The sequence below is a fragment of the Mytilus trossulus genome, unplaced genomic scaffold (assembly GCF_036588685.1).
Source record: "Mytilus trossulus isolate FHL-02 unplaced genomic scaffold, PNRI_Mtr1.1.1.hap1 h1tg000128l__unscaffolded, whole genome shotgun sequence".
Taxonomy (NCBI): Eukaryota; Metazoa; Mollusca; class Bivalvia; order Mytilida; family Mytilidae; genus Mytilus; species Mytilus trossulus.
This window is the reverse complement of record NW_026963301.1, coordinates 1054129-1069549: the sequence shown is the minus strand read 5'-3', so window position 1 is coordinate 1069549 and position 15421 is coordinate 1054129. Positions and strand designations below refer to the sequence as shown.

The following is a 15421-nucleotide window of genomic DNA, read 5'->3' as shown; positions in this document are numbered from 1 at the left end:
ACATCAAGACTTTCATAAAATACAACATATGCTTATATTATACTTTTTTTATATGCATTTAAAAAAATTGTTCAAATGCGATAGCAGTTTAGGAGTTGCACTAAGTCTAGTGTCACAAAATTTGAGCCATTGCATTACAAAATTTTTACAGAAACCAAAAATGTTCAACCGAAATAATTCAAATTATAAATCGAGAATGCCAACTACAATCATTTTCAAATTTGGATTATAACAGAATGAAGAGCCGACAAACTCTGCTATTTTCATTCCTGTCTGTATGAACGAAAATAAATAAAAAGCACTGTGACAATTTTAGCTAATAGGTTTATTGACATTTCATTTCAGATGAAAAATTACATACCATACCACATGCGCGGTAAATAACTCAAGTATGAGTTTTACATGGCTTTTTATAACATGAACCTCAGGTTCAGTAAAAAATTATTATACATGGTTTACTCATAACCTGGCATTCCTATTCTATGTTAAGTTACTGTAGATTCATTTATTTTCGTGGGCACCAATGTTTTTGGATATTTAATTCGTGGTTTTGTCGAAATCTTTATACAGGCCTCCAGATAATTTGTCTTTCGTTGATCATTTAATTTCGTAGGTAACATATACCCGCGACATCCACCAAAATTGGTATCCAACGAATAATAATGAATCAACAGTATTGTAAATAGTAACTGTTTAATCTCTCAACAAAACATAAGAATGTATCATATAAGTCTGGTGAAAACTAAATAGATTTTACTTTTTTTCAGGAGCTAAAGGAATTCCGGGTAATTTTCTTAATTTATTTACATGGACATAAGTGGTGTCAATTTTCATGTTACAAGACAGTAATTGCACCATTAATCGAAAAATTTCAATTGATATTTGATACTTGACAACTGACAAATCTTTATATTGATCATTGAAAAGTTAACTATTTTCTTTATAATAGAACATGATTAAAGCGTTCAGATAATTTTAACAGAATAATTTTTCTGTAGTCAATGGAACACAATGTAGTGGTTTGTACAACCTTGTTATATTTTGAAATATAAATTTATTTTAACAGGAAGAGAAGGCAGGAAAGGATTTGTTGGTAAGTTTGTTATAAACATATCAAATTATTTTGTTTACATTTTGATATGTTCTACATCTTAAGTTCAAATTACAGTAATTGACCTGTGTCACATAGTTCAAAATCTGCCACTTTTATCAATTGACTTACAACGAGTTATATTACTTTGCTCATTACTTGTTAGAGATTAGATGACTTTAATACAACCTACAAGCAGTCACAACAATGGAAAACGTATTACATTTTGATCAATCATCGAATTTTTTATTTGAAATTATCATTATCAAAAATACATCAATCGAAAAAGATGTAACACAAGAACGTACTGTGCTTTGTTATTTGTGTCGATCCGATGCGACAAGCCTGATTTTTGACAATTCGATCATTGTTTTAGCTGTTACATCACAATCTCAAGAAATTGCAGGATTTGGCGTAAAAATTCATTTCAAACCCAGTCATATTAAAAATGAAAACTAAATATGACTATCCTACATTGTAAGTTATGATGTTGAACAGCATAAGCTAAAACGTTTTGATGTGTCTATTACTTATTATTCGTTTTTTTATTTGTACATCAAAAAAAAAAAAAAAAATGGGAAGAAGAAAAACAAAACAAATAGAAACATACAGATTTACTTTAGTTTCAATCGAACGCCTTTCAAAATATATTTATAGAACCCACTATTTGTACTTATAAGTTTATCTTTATAATCTTAGGATTGAAAGGCGGGATGGGAGACAGAGGAAATACTGGTAAGTAAACAGTTTAGATATATACCTTTGGTGACCTTCAACATTAACTCAATACAATAATAAAGTTTGGGTCCTCATTTTTCAAGTATTATCTAATCCGATCAATCGAACATGAGTGTATATCAAGACACGGTACTTGATAATTTGGAATGTTTCTTAAGGATTCTCGCTTGTCATGTTTTTTAGGATTTTTGTCACATTTTAGGAATCCTCCATTTGAATAAAATTTGCCCATTGACCCTAAAAAAAAATTAAAATCTTTCACATGACTGTACAATGATTAGCCATCTGTAAAAGTCTTATAAAATTTTAATTATTTTTTAATAGTTTTTGAGAACTTAAACTTGTCAATGATAAAGCTAAGAAAAGTCAAGAAAGAATATTTCCCCGCCAAAATGTAATGGCTAATATCTCGCAAACAAGCACATTGACTTATATATTATTTTTTGCTCTTTTGATTCCTTTATTGATCCTCTATCAATATAAACTAGTGTTATTGATTAATTTGATTGAAATAAAATGATTATTTTGAAACTGAGATACAAACTTCATTAAAAAAAAAAACATCACTCTGTCAATAGTTCTATAACATTAAAGGGATGCTTACATTTGGTAACGGATTTTATTTTGTCTTAGCGCAACTTATACGAAAATGTAAAAACCATCATGATTTCTGTTATGCAAAGTATGTTTCAGAATACAAAAGTCATCAAAGGTTTTTTTATTTGAGAAATTTTAAACTTCACCGAGTACGAAAACTGAGGTACATCATATTTTCTTTCTTTCAGGACCAACTGGATCAACAGGACAAATGGGCATGAAAGGTATGCATTTGTTTTGTAATACTTGAGATTTTATTTGCTTATAAACCTTCATTCATTCATATCAGTTAAACACATGTAAGGAACTTTGGTAGATTTCAGAATTAAAAAAACAAAAAAAACCGACATTATCATATATATTACGATGCCTTTTCAAGATATTCCTCGATGATTTTGATCCATATTATCTTTCTAATTCTAGGACCGAAAGGAAACAAAGGAAACCAAGGAAATGTCGGTAAGCCAACTATTTACAACAATTGACCGTTTCAGAATATAATGCACTCTGGTTAACATTTTCAAACGCGTACACCAGCAAGATGTGATTGGTTAAAAACGTTCTTAACAATTGAAATTCAACCATTGATGTAACGTTATTTTTATTTTGGTGAACGAACAATGACATTACCGATAGTCGTTCAGATTATGTAGAGGCTAATTGAGTGTCACTGATGGGTCGTTTGTTGACGAAACGCTATTTTTTTTATGAAACATGTATTCAAACATGTTGGTAAAGAGACAATTTTCAAATATTTTGTGCAGGTGGTCAATCAATTTAGAAATAAGTAATTACATTAAAATTGACAATTTGGGAACGCGCTTGAAATAAAAAGTGAAATCACAAGAATCCTGAACTGAGAGGAACAGTCTAAACGGAAATTCCTAAATCAAATGACTAAATCAACACCCCAAACACATCAAACGAATGATAGCAACTGTCATATTACTGACGTGTTAAAGGCATTCTCTTATGTAGAAAATGGTGGATTAATCCTGGTTTTAAAGTAAGCTAAAACCATTACTATGTAATACAGCTAGAAGGTTAAACAAATATTATTCTTTACCTTCTAAAGATTTTAGAAGTTGCGTTATTCTTAATTTATTATGGATTCTGATTTGAATAGATACATACATGTATAACAAGGATCCCTGAAACCGATAGCAGCTTGTTAGAATAATTGCCGTGTTTATTTCAGATAAACGAAATAAAAGATACGTTCATTGCATACCTTTTTTTTTACCATACTGATTTAAGATGAAGAGTACAAAATCGGTTTAATTATTGTATTCTTTAATTAAAGTAAGACAGTAGAATTATATAATCCAGAAGAAAATACAATAATTTGGTTTAAAACGAAGGAATTTCTGATATGAGTTTCTCCAAAAGACAATGCATTTTGACCTATCTTTTTTCATATTTCAGGACAGCAAGGCAACAGGGGAGACAGAGGTGAGTGAAGCGAAGTAAAACATTAAAACTATGTGTTAAAAGGTTAACTAAAACTGCCAACATACATACGTTTCAAACAGAATAGTAATTACAGCTATTGTGTCTCGACTTACACAATGTGTGTTCGTTTCAAAAAAAATCGGCTGAAACTTAAGTTTGATAAGGCTAGGTAAAAAATCTCAGCCATATTCTATTTAAATTATTCGGGAAATCAACTGAACATGTTAACATACTCTTACATTCTAATGTAGCAAAACTTGAGATTGTCTAAAAATAAAATCTTTTCAATGTAAATGATTTTTAACTTCAAATAGATTTTAATACATTTTTCAATTGATTTGTGATCGTTAAATCACTGTAATTCTCATTCATGGTATTAAAAAAAACCAAGATTTAAATTATCTCCTTTTGAGAAAACTATTTCTTGAAATACTTTTTAAATATTTGTCTCGAATAGTAAAATGTCTTTTCCTAACCAAGGTAATTTTGTTCGAAATAAGTTCAAAATACTGAGATTAGATTATCTCTGGTCAGTTTGAATATAATCATTGAATGATCTTTTCTCTTTTTCAGGACTTCAAGGACCACATGGTAAGTGTTATAACTTGATACCATGTAATTGACAATTGTCCATTGTCCAGTTTTAGAAAACAGATGTATTTGATATGCAGATGATCTAATACGGAATTGGGATATTCATCAAATATAACATAATTATGAGTTTCAAATGCCAACGTTATATTTAATTGGAGGCGATTAACCATTGTACATTCTCTGCACTGTCTGTTTAGCTTAATTTAAAATATATAGCATGGTACTAGTTTGGCGGTACTTACATTTTGCATCCTTTCTTTTAAGATGACGCCTTATAATTGATTCCCTATCACACAAATGGGACGAAAGAAACTCTCCCTAAATCATTCATTAATGTATGTGTACATAGCCGAACAGAGATAAAAAAACAAATAAGAATAACAAAAGTACAACACGTTTGTAACGAGAAAAACCTTTGCTGAATTTGTAATTTCATATACACATGGTATTGATAAACATAAAGAATATCAATTATTAACTGATCAATGCATATACATTTAGTATACACACGCAACCAAAATAGCATACTTTATAACATACGATAATTACAATGCAAATAATTTCTAATAACTACTAATATACTATTTATCCTAAAATATACATTTTCATTAACAGGAAAAGACGGTGCAGATGGAAAGGATGGTAAATTTTGTTTTATTAAAATGTTAAATGTTTTGTTAAATGAATTGAATATTTTCGCTTTTTAATACTTCAATTAAAAACAAAAATGTCGATTCAAAACATTAACTAAATCATAACTATGAGATTTTGCAACAATGACGATTTGTAGCGATGTAGGAAATGTATTTTGTGTTATGATAATACCAAAAAATACGTAGCAGTCTTCGGATTTCAGTATTTTAATGATTTTACTTTTTTTAGTACGATTGGCATGTTTTTGAAAATAACGCATTACAAAAGTGCAGAACTGAAGCACTGGTATTTGAACAATGTTAATAAACACTTATCATTTCACTTTTTATCTTGAACGATCAAAATAAATAGGATCAGTACTTTTTGAGGGTATTTTGGTGCTTTGCACTTTGTGCTTTTGTCTGATAGAATGGCATCTTAATTTATGTACCTATAACATGTAGAAGTATCTGGGAGTTAAAACATTCTGAAGTTAAACTTGCACATACAAATATGAGTTTTATTGTAGGTTCAATCGAACACGTTTTAAAAAAAAAAAAAAAAGTAATATGTACTAGCTATATTATCATTACACTTTTAGGATCGACAGGAGATAAAGGAGACAGAGGAAATACAGGTAAGGAAAAATAATATATAATATTGGAGCTTCGTTGATTAATAGCTTGTAGAAGACGCTCGATTTGAACCTATACAGTTGTACGTGGTGTATCTATGATAATATTATAACAATTGAAATTGTTGGTCTTTGTTATAACGTTATCATCTTTTTTCAACGTCTTAACTTGAATATCCATTTGTTATCTTTCAGATTTCTTTTTCAGTTTATTCAAATGAAGATTAAGCAAGATTTATTGTATAATACCTTTCTATCAATTGGTATATTTTTGTGTTTTTAATATTATGGAATTGTATGCGATTTTCATACATATTAGATGTTTAGCTAGCTATAAAACAAGCTTAAACCTAGAATGTTCTATATATAAAAATGTCATTGCTAAGTCAGTAATATGACAGTTGTTCTCCATTCGTTTTATGTATTTGAGCTTGTCATTCCATTTTAAATTTCCTCGGAGGTCAGTATCTTAGTGATTTTACTTTTCATAACATACACCTTTTAAATATTCAATTGTTCTTATTTTTTAATAGGCAGAGAGAGTAAGTACTTTACTATAAATATTGTGTTGAGAATGTTATTCAAAGCCATAGAAAAACGCAAAATATTGTTAGTGTAGGTAAAAGCAAATCAAGAATGTTACACAAATATCTTCTTCTATATCGTTGTCTTTCCAAATGCAATTCACTTAGATCCATACATTGAATTGAAAATACATATATACTAAATGTTTCTGTCCTTAATTTTCTCGAAACTTGTTTGTTGACATTATACAAAATCATGTTAATAACTGACTGTTTTTTAACATTTTTACTCTACAGTTGCCTGACCTAAATTACGCTCTGGTAAATTTTTAAATAGTTATTATTTAAATTGTTATTCACTTCTATAATATTTTAATATAACATTTTTTTTTAGCACACTCAAATAATATGAATAAATAGATCATAATTCAAGTTGTTTTCAGTTGGTTTCTATTCTTATCATCTTTTTCAGAGACATATAATGTTCGTGTTCGTTTGTATGGGAATAAAGAAATGAAAGTTGACGAAATTGGTAAATATTTTATTAGTTTATTAATCCAATAAGCATACTGTAGATTCACTTATTTTCATGAGACCCAATTTTCATGAATTGAAGAAACTTTTTCCTGGATATATTATTTCTAGGTTTTTGCAAACTATGAGTATATTCTTTTCGGAAATTTGTAATTCGTTGAACATGTAAACTCCTGGTTCCCCGGTACCCACGACATCCACGAAAATTAGTATACAACGAATAATAATGAATTGAAATTTAGCTTATTTGACGTTCTTTATTCTTTGAAAATTCAGTAAATTAAAGTGTATTTGGTATGACTTTAATTTTCCCCTTTGAATTGTTTCTTATATTTAATGTTATAGCTTCCTGTACATACAGTGGATATTTCTCATTGTCGAAGGTCCATCACTGACCTTTGGTTGCTTTTAGTCTTTATTTTTAAGTTTAAATTGCTGTAGGAACCGGTTATTTCAAATACACCAGAAACGCTGTATGTTACCTTTAAAACATATATCCTGTTTCTGAAAGTTTGTTATATGTTGTGTCTTGTGAAGAATTGATTGTCTTTGTTTTTACTTTTGAGCTATAACGCGCGGTGTCAGTTTGTAGTTTATCTTTGAATTTGAATGTCCCTCTGCTATCTTTCGCCCCTCTCTTATATTAACACAAATAACACCTGCTTCATATTGTTTCAACTATTTAAATGTACATTTTGAGTTAATTATCGTCATTAAGAACATATTGCCTTCTTCTTTTTAGGAAAAAAGAAAAAGTAAAGTGATGTAAGAGATTATGCTTACCATTCAATGAACATCCAAGGAAGTTAAATGGATTTTTTTTACTAATATCTTTAGTAAACTTTTTATTTGTAACAGACCGCAATAATAAATGCATCTAAATATATACATGTTTTCATTAATAACAGAAAGACAATATTAATTGTTTGATGAAAATGGTTTAATTTGTTGGGTTGCTTAACATGTTATGACAACTAATTCATACCTGATATATTAAGTGTGAACTTTTAAAACAAATGTATCACTAACTAAATCGTCTTCACTATAATGGAATTAAAACAGAAACAATTGAAATCCTACACATCGTCGTCCAAATAGCCAAGGCTCATTATTACAGGAACATACTATGTGGCCTTTTTCAGGAAATAAGACTTTACATGTTTAATATGAAAAAAATGTGGTATGATTGCAAAAGAGACATCGCTCTACAAGAGACCAAACGCAAAAAAATAACCATTACACGTCACCGTACGGTCTTCAACAATGAGCAAAACCCAAACCGCATAGTCAGTTATAAAAGGCCCGAAATAACAAATGAAAACCAATTCAAACTAGAAAAATAACGGCCCAATTGATATACAAAAAATGAACGAAAAACAAATATGTAACACATCAACAAACGACAACCCCTGAATTACATCCTCATGATTTAAGACAATCACGACAATGGCGTGGTTAAACATGTGAGATGGTTCCCAACCCTTCTCCTAGCCTTTGAGCATTTTCGTAACAGAAAGTATAGATTATGTTGAGATCAATAATTTTCAGTCCTTAAAAAAACCCAACATAATTAGAAATCATCTGACTCGTCCAACATGTTGAAAAAAAATAAAATCTATGGTTTAATAATGTACGGTTATTCAGAAATGAATATATGAATCAATGTGAATGTACAAAAACTTTTACAACACGTGTTGAAAAGATCCACTACTGGAAAAGAAGAAATGCCAAAGATACAGGAGAAATATTAACAGAAACTCTCATACAGTGAAACCTGACTAAACCGAATTCTACATAAACCAAAAAATCTGTGTAAACTTAACATGTTCTTAAGCACCGTGATATCAAATTGTATGCGTTGAGAACCTGTTTAAACCGAAATTCGGCAAAAATCAGACACAATCTGAAGTCTCGTAGAAATTCGGTTGAAACAGGTTTCACTGTATATCAATAAAGGTAAAATTGTTTTAAACGGTTGTTCGTGTTGAAAACTAATTTTTAATGGGAAAGCACATATTGGATTTTCTGCGAGGTTATTAGATGAGCCTAGAAATTTGAATATTAATATTTGGATATAAGAAGATATGGTATGAGTGAAAATGTGACAACTTTACATCAAAGTAACAATTTATCAAAGTCAACTATTAAAGGTCAACACACGGTCTCCAATTCTGATACTTTGCTCACACCGAAATGACTCTGATATCACAAAGCAGACTAAATAGGGCCCTAACAATTTCTATATTCTTCAACTTTGTACTTGTTAAGCTTCATTAATATTCTGATTGAGTGTCACTGAAGAATCTTATGTAGACGCGTCTGGCGTACTAAACTATAATCCTGATACCTTTGGTAACTATTTACTAGTGTAAAACCATTCATACTGGAAAACCAAAGGTATAGTCTACATGAAATGCAAGAAACAAGAAACATTAATGTAACATAACAATAAACGACAACTAATGGAAATCATTTTCATGACTAAGGTTAGGTGGAAACAATTATAGCAGATTTAATCGTTTTAATAATACGGAATCGTTGCCCTTATCTGAAAAAATACTGTAATATCACATAATAGAAAGACACACTATAAAATATCAATTGAAATGGCTTACCTCAATCAGAAGACATATAAACACAAGTGGACTTACACTGAACGAGTACATTGGATCTAGGACATAATGTAAATACAAAATCACTGAGTTTTTTTTAACAGAATTAGCAGACTGACTTCAAAATGCTTTGCAATATTGTTAGAGAAAGGCATGCGACAATAACGTGAAACAGTGGATACATACTAGGAGCATTTAATAAGCAGATCAAATATCCCGTCTTTATATCATTGTTCTAGTATATGTCATCATGTTATTGTTCTATTATAAACTTGATTATACTTTCAACGACAAACGACAAAACTATTTTACTCGCGTAGTGGTATTAATAGAATTGAGAAAGGAAATGATGAATGTGTCAAAGCGACAACAACCCAACCATAGAGCAGACAACAGCCGAAGTCCCCCAATGGGTCTTCAACGTAGCGAGAATTCCCTTACCAGTAGCTGTCAGCTGTCCCCTAAAAAAATATGCATACTAGTACAGTAATAATTGACGTCATACTAAACTCCAAATTATACACAAAATACTTAAATTATTAACCATATATGGATTCTTGTAAATTCTAAAGAACTTCTGGATTATTTTAAATCACGGTCTTTTGTCGAAATTAATTCTTACACAATTTTTGATTTTTAACCCTGCACACCACCATTCCCATTGTGAAATTATAATTGTTTTGAATAAACATTGAACGAGAAAATTTCTTCCTTTGTGTCGTGTACATTTTCTGACACCAAACACGTTAAAAAATTACTGTGTATTTTATATGATAGATGATTTTTGAACTTTTTTGGAAAATATTGGTTTGTTTTCGGATTGTAACACTGTGATGACTGCTGTAACCATTGTTTGACTACTTTGTCTGTTTTGTCCACGCATCGTTCAAAAACTAACGGAATTCGATGCGACTGTGACACAAGAGTGAAGTTAAGCGCTATACAACCAGTTTCAATCCAACATTTTCTACATTTGAAAATGCCTGTACCAAGTAAGGAATATTACAGTTCATTCATTTGATGTGTTCTATCATTTATTTTGCCATTTGAGTATGGACTTTCCGTTTTGTATTTTCCTCGGATTTTATTAATTTTTTTTTAATTTTACTTTTTAAAAAAAAAAATCATGTTACACGGCTAATACAATTCTCCAAGTTAAATGAGTAAATATTTGGGAAAATTACTTTTACCATGGGGTACATTTATATCATTATTTTTCTGCCAATATATGATAAGTTAAAAAGTTATCAGAACAGAGTTGCAAAACAGTGGGTTATGCATGTTTATGGTTCCTCGTCGAAGTTGTCGGTGCCATATAGTTTTAACCTTGTCCGTAATTCCGTCTTTTCGTCTTTCCGTAATTCCGTCATTCCGTCATTCCGCAACAATCCATTTTTCGGACTTTTTTAGGACAATTTTCTAAAAGTTTCGTTTCGCTCCACTATTTTTTGCCAAAATTACGGGCTTTGGACTTTGAGAAGTTGTTGAGAATCACAGGTATGCGGCCTTTTTTTCTAAACGCCTTCAGATAATGAGCTGATTTTTTGTATGTGAGTTAACCATGATCAGTTATAGGTCAAGCGTAAGGTTCGTTTCGCTCTGCTTATTTTTGCTGAAATTACGGGCTTTGGACTTAAATTATTGAAGATCACAGTTATACCGATTTTTTCTCTATTCCCCTCCAGATTTTGAGATGATTTTTGAATTTGTGAGGCTACCAAGATGTTTGTGTCCACATGCGTTTATATTGAAATTGCAGATTTTTCAACTTTTTGGGACAAGACTATTTGTGTCGCTTTGAAACATCTAGTTATAAGATCTTTTAATGATAGTTGAGTATTCAGAAAACGCCCTTGCTAAAGAAAAATAGCATACGTTTTATTAATTAGAACATTTGAATTCAGAAGGTCCGTTGATAAATTTAAAACCAATCTTGAAATTAAAGTATAAATGAACTCCTTCGTACAAAAATGACATTATACTGATTTTTGTTACACTTTTCCAACCCCTCCAGTATTTATAAAGATGAAGTGACGTAACATGGAATTTTGCTATTCTTTCCCAATTCCTTACGGTTTATTTTACAAAAGTCGCCAATGATATAAATATTTAAAAGAGGGGCGACAGATACCAGAAATATATTCAAACTCATAAATCGAAAATAAGCTGACAATGTCATGGCTAAAAAAGAAAACAGCCAAAGAATAGTACACAAATACAAAAAGGAAATATGAAGGCTAAGCAACATTATTTATGTATGTGCCTTTCCCAAGTCAGAAGCCTGTAGTTCAGTGGTTGTCGTTTGTTTATGTGTCACATATTTGTTTTTTTTTCATTTTTTTGACATAAATGAGGCCGTTAGTTTTCTCGTTTGAATTGTTTTACATTGTCTTATCAGGGCCTTGTATAGCTGACTATGCGGTATAGGCTTTGCTCATTGATGAAGGCCGTACGGTGACCTATAGTTGTTAATGTTTGTGTCATTTTGGTTTTTTGTGGATAGTCGTCTCATTGGCAATCATACCACATCTTCTTTTTTATATTAGCAACAAGAAATCGACTAAACACTGGTGTTGACCTCATGTGCTCTGGAAGGGTAATAAGATCCTTTGTTACATGTGGCACCCGTACTATAGTACTTTGATTTTTTTCGGACAATCAAAATTATCGAAAGTTTTGTCATTAAAATTGAGTCTCATAGGAAGAAGTTTTGTCGTTCAATGTTGATTCAAAACCATTATAATTTCTCATGGAGATTAGTGGTGTATAGGGTTAAAAAATCGAAAGTAATGTTTCAAAAAAAGACAAAAATTTTTTACAATGTTTAAGAATACCACTACGCGAGTAAACTAATTTTGTCGTTTTTATAATTAATAGAACAAGTCAATAAAAACTGCAAAATTCCAATTTGGTACAGACATTTTCAAAAACCACGGAAAACAAGTAAACATAAAAAACAATACTAAGAGAAAAAAACTGGGCAACACGTCCTGACAAGAAACTCGGTGCGCTCTCAATTGCTAGAATGATAAACTCTTTTTATCATCTGTGGCAGCATCCATCGTGCTGCTCTTATGAGTATAACTCTGATGCATATTGCATGTAAATTCGAACAGGTATCTTTTATGTTGTAAATTGTTGTCTGTTTTTCTATATAAATAAATAGATCTGGTATGATTACCATTGTGCCAATTCTTCGCCAGAGACCAAATGACACAGAAATAAACAACTATAGTTTACCGTGCGGCTTTTCACAATGCAGGAAGCCCGTAAGCCCGTACGCCATAAAAGAAGTACGCTTTTCACACTATGACGTTAACGTCTCATGGTCTGTATTCGTTCATAATTTCTATGCATACTTTGTTATTTTCAACTTGTGTTCGAATCATGGGGGTTTCTATTATTGTTTTTTTGACACATTTTCTCTCCTTTATTGGAAATCGCTTTCATCGTTTGTAGTTTCTGCGATTTGTTTAACCCGTGTTGAAAGATTGTTGTAACATTTATATTTATCCACATATTTGTTATTAACGGTATCATACATAATATATATTGAAAGATTTAAGGGATTACTAATTATATTTTTTTTGAGGGACACCAACTGTTTTTTCTCAACATAAAAGTTATCAAAGGTACCAATCTTCATATGTATACATTTCATTCCTATGAAAGTTTGATTATGCAGTTGAACATATTTAACTTTGTGAACTAGGCCACATTTGTATGAGTATTTGACGATGAGTTTTGACTATTGAAAGCATTGTGTGTTGAAAGTAGATCTGAAATCTTTTTGGTGAAATTTCAAGCATTTATTTTGTATGTATTACGCATTTAACATTGATTCCTGGACATTAAACAACAAATTATCAAACAAAGAAGCATACATGTAAACCTTATACGTCTTACCGCATTTAGAAATAAAACAACCACAACATCTTGTAAATTACGATACATTTATTATTGTAATATATTACAATAAAATATGTTAAAATGTTGAGTTAAGAAATCCCTTCTCTATATTACGATGATTTACAGTCAGATACGGATATTTCATTTTATCTAACATGTGCCACTTTAAGGTCTTCTGTTCCAATAGGGATGTCTACGGTTCTGATCCTTTTGATGAAGGAATTTTTTTACAGCGTTGTTTATATTGTACTTGTCTGAAAAAAAAGAACGTCATAAGATAAGAAGGGTGACAATTAATGATGCATAATGTACAGGATGTTCATTTATAAACATGATAAAATAAACAAAATCATAAAAAAGCAAACATATGCAATGCATGTTTTAGTAAGATAATAAACCCAAAAAAAACAGAAGCTGTAATGTCTTTAGAGGGCATATGTTCATTTTTTTTTCGACATGACCATTGGCGGTCAAGTTTCCCTTTGAAAGTTTTTTTTTTTTTAATTTATAGATAACTGTAGTACATAAATCATACAGGTACCATAACATGTACATTTCTTAGTCACAAATCATTCCATCATCATCTGATTGTCTGTATGTTGAATTAAATGTCTAAATTGTTACATGCACTTTTTTAAAATCCGATTTTGTTTAGGAAAAATTGATAGAATATTTTTTTAAGAAAGCTGTAATTATTCAAATCAAAACGGTGTTGAAGACGGTGCTTTGACTTGTGATGATTTTTCATTGACAAATATTGACTTGGAAGGACTGTTGTCTCATTAGCACTCATACCATATATTCTGATATCTATTATGTATTATTTATAGTTTATTGTTTGGAAAGATTTTCTTATAGATAAAATTTCTATTGAAAATCTAATTACATGTTTAATTTACCCTATACGTTAATGCATATTTGAATGAACTCGAGTACAAACTAATAAGTACTATGATTGACAAAATATGAAGACTACTTCGTTCGACTAAAACATAACATTATGGCTTGTTCGCATTGCACAGTTCAATTTGTTAATATGGAGAAATTATCCCGATATTGCCATAGACATGATAGATACATGTATACCAACATTAAGGAGTTGTTTTTAATTTGAAGCATACATAACGACTCTAATTATTTACAAATCATGTGACAAACACAAGACTTTTATTATTCACGATATAGAATAAAGGAGACGTGTTGTGATTGCTTGCAACAACAACCGACCAGAGGTCAAACAAACACTTGTTTATTGACTAAAGTTCATCGTATGCTTTTTGAATGATGTTAAAATTCATTATAGTCAGCTGTAAAAAGTTTCGACATTAAAATGTGAAATAATTCAAATAAGAAAACCAAAGGTCAAATTTTGTCCGTTATCTTTACTGAATCAAATACAACGCATCATATCAAAATTGTTGAAATCAGTTACAAAATACGGGTACGACACCAGCACGAACAAGAACTAGCAAAAAACATTTGTAACACAACAGTTGTCATTAGAGTTGTCACAGTAACAGTAAGTTAGTTCAATACAAAAAACTGTCAATGATGTTCCCAGAATAAATATTCACACTCTTTGGTTTTAAAAAGTGATTAAATATTTACCAGCTTCGTAGAATCTTTTATTTTGTACATCCTTCCCATAATACTGAACACGTAAATCATAATATCCTGTACAAATATATATTTTTTTTTTTAATAAACAAGGTTATATTATTGAACAAGTCATACGATTATTTCTTTTTTAAATGAAGATTCTTTTTAAATTCATTATTATAATGAAAGAAAAACGATTATATTAATATAAGTCACAATCAACGGTTTATACAAGCATGGCGTATCTAATGAATGCAGAATAAACATGATCGATTCAATCAGAGACCCCATTATCTTCAAATTCTAAATTTTTAAAAAAGTAGAGAGAAAATGGAGACCATAACATGTCATTTTCTCTATTTTACTAAATGCATTGCATGGCATGGTTATACATTATATTTCAAATTAACGCACATTAGGGGTTTTTGCTTGTCATGTTTTGAACTTTTTGTCAGATTTTCGAAATTCTCTGGTTTTATCCATTTAAATGTCTTAAATTTCTTAA

The 15421-nt window shown here is 30.3% G+C and overlaps 1 long non-coding RNA gene across 1 annotated transcript; it reads left to right on the top strand.

Annotated features, from left to right (window-relative positions):
• Positions 1 to 1074: 1074 nt before the first annotated feature.
• Positions 1075 to 2890, top strand: LOC134700250 (uncharacterized). The gene is made up of 4 exons (XR_010103823.1): positions 1075 to 1093; positions 1790 to 1825; positions 2614 to 2649; positions 2849 to 2890. It is a non-coding gene; the product is annotated as an uncharacterized LOC134700250 (long non-coding RNA).
• Positions 2891 to 15421: the final 12531 nt, after the last annotated feature.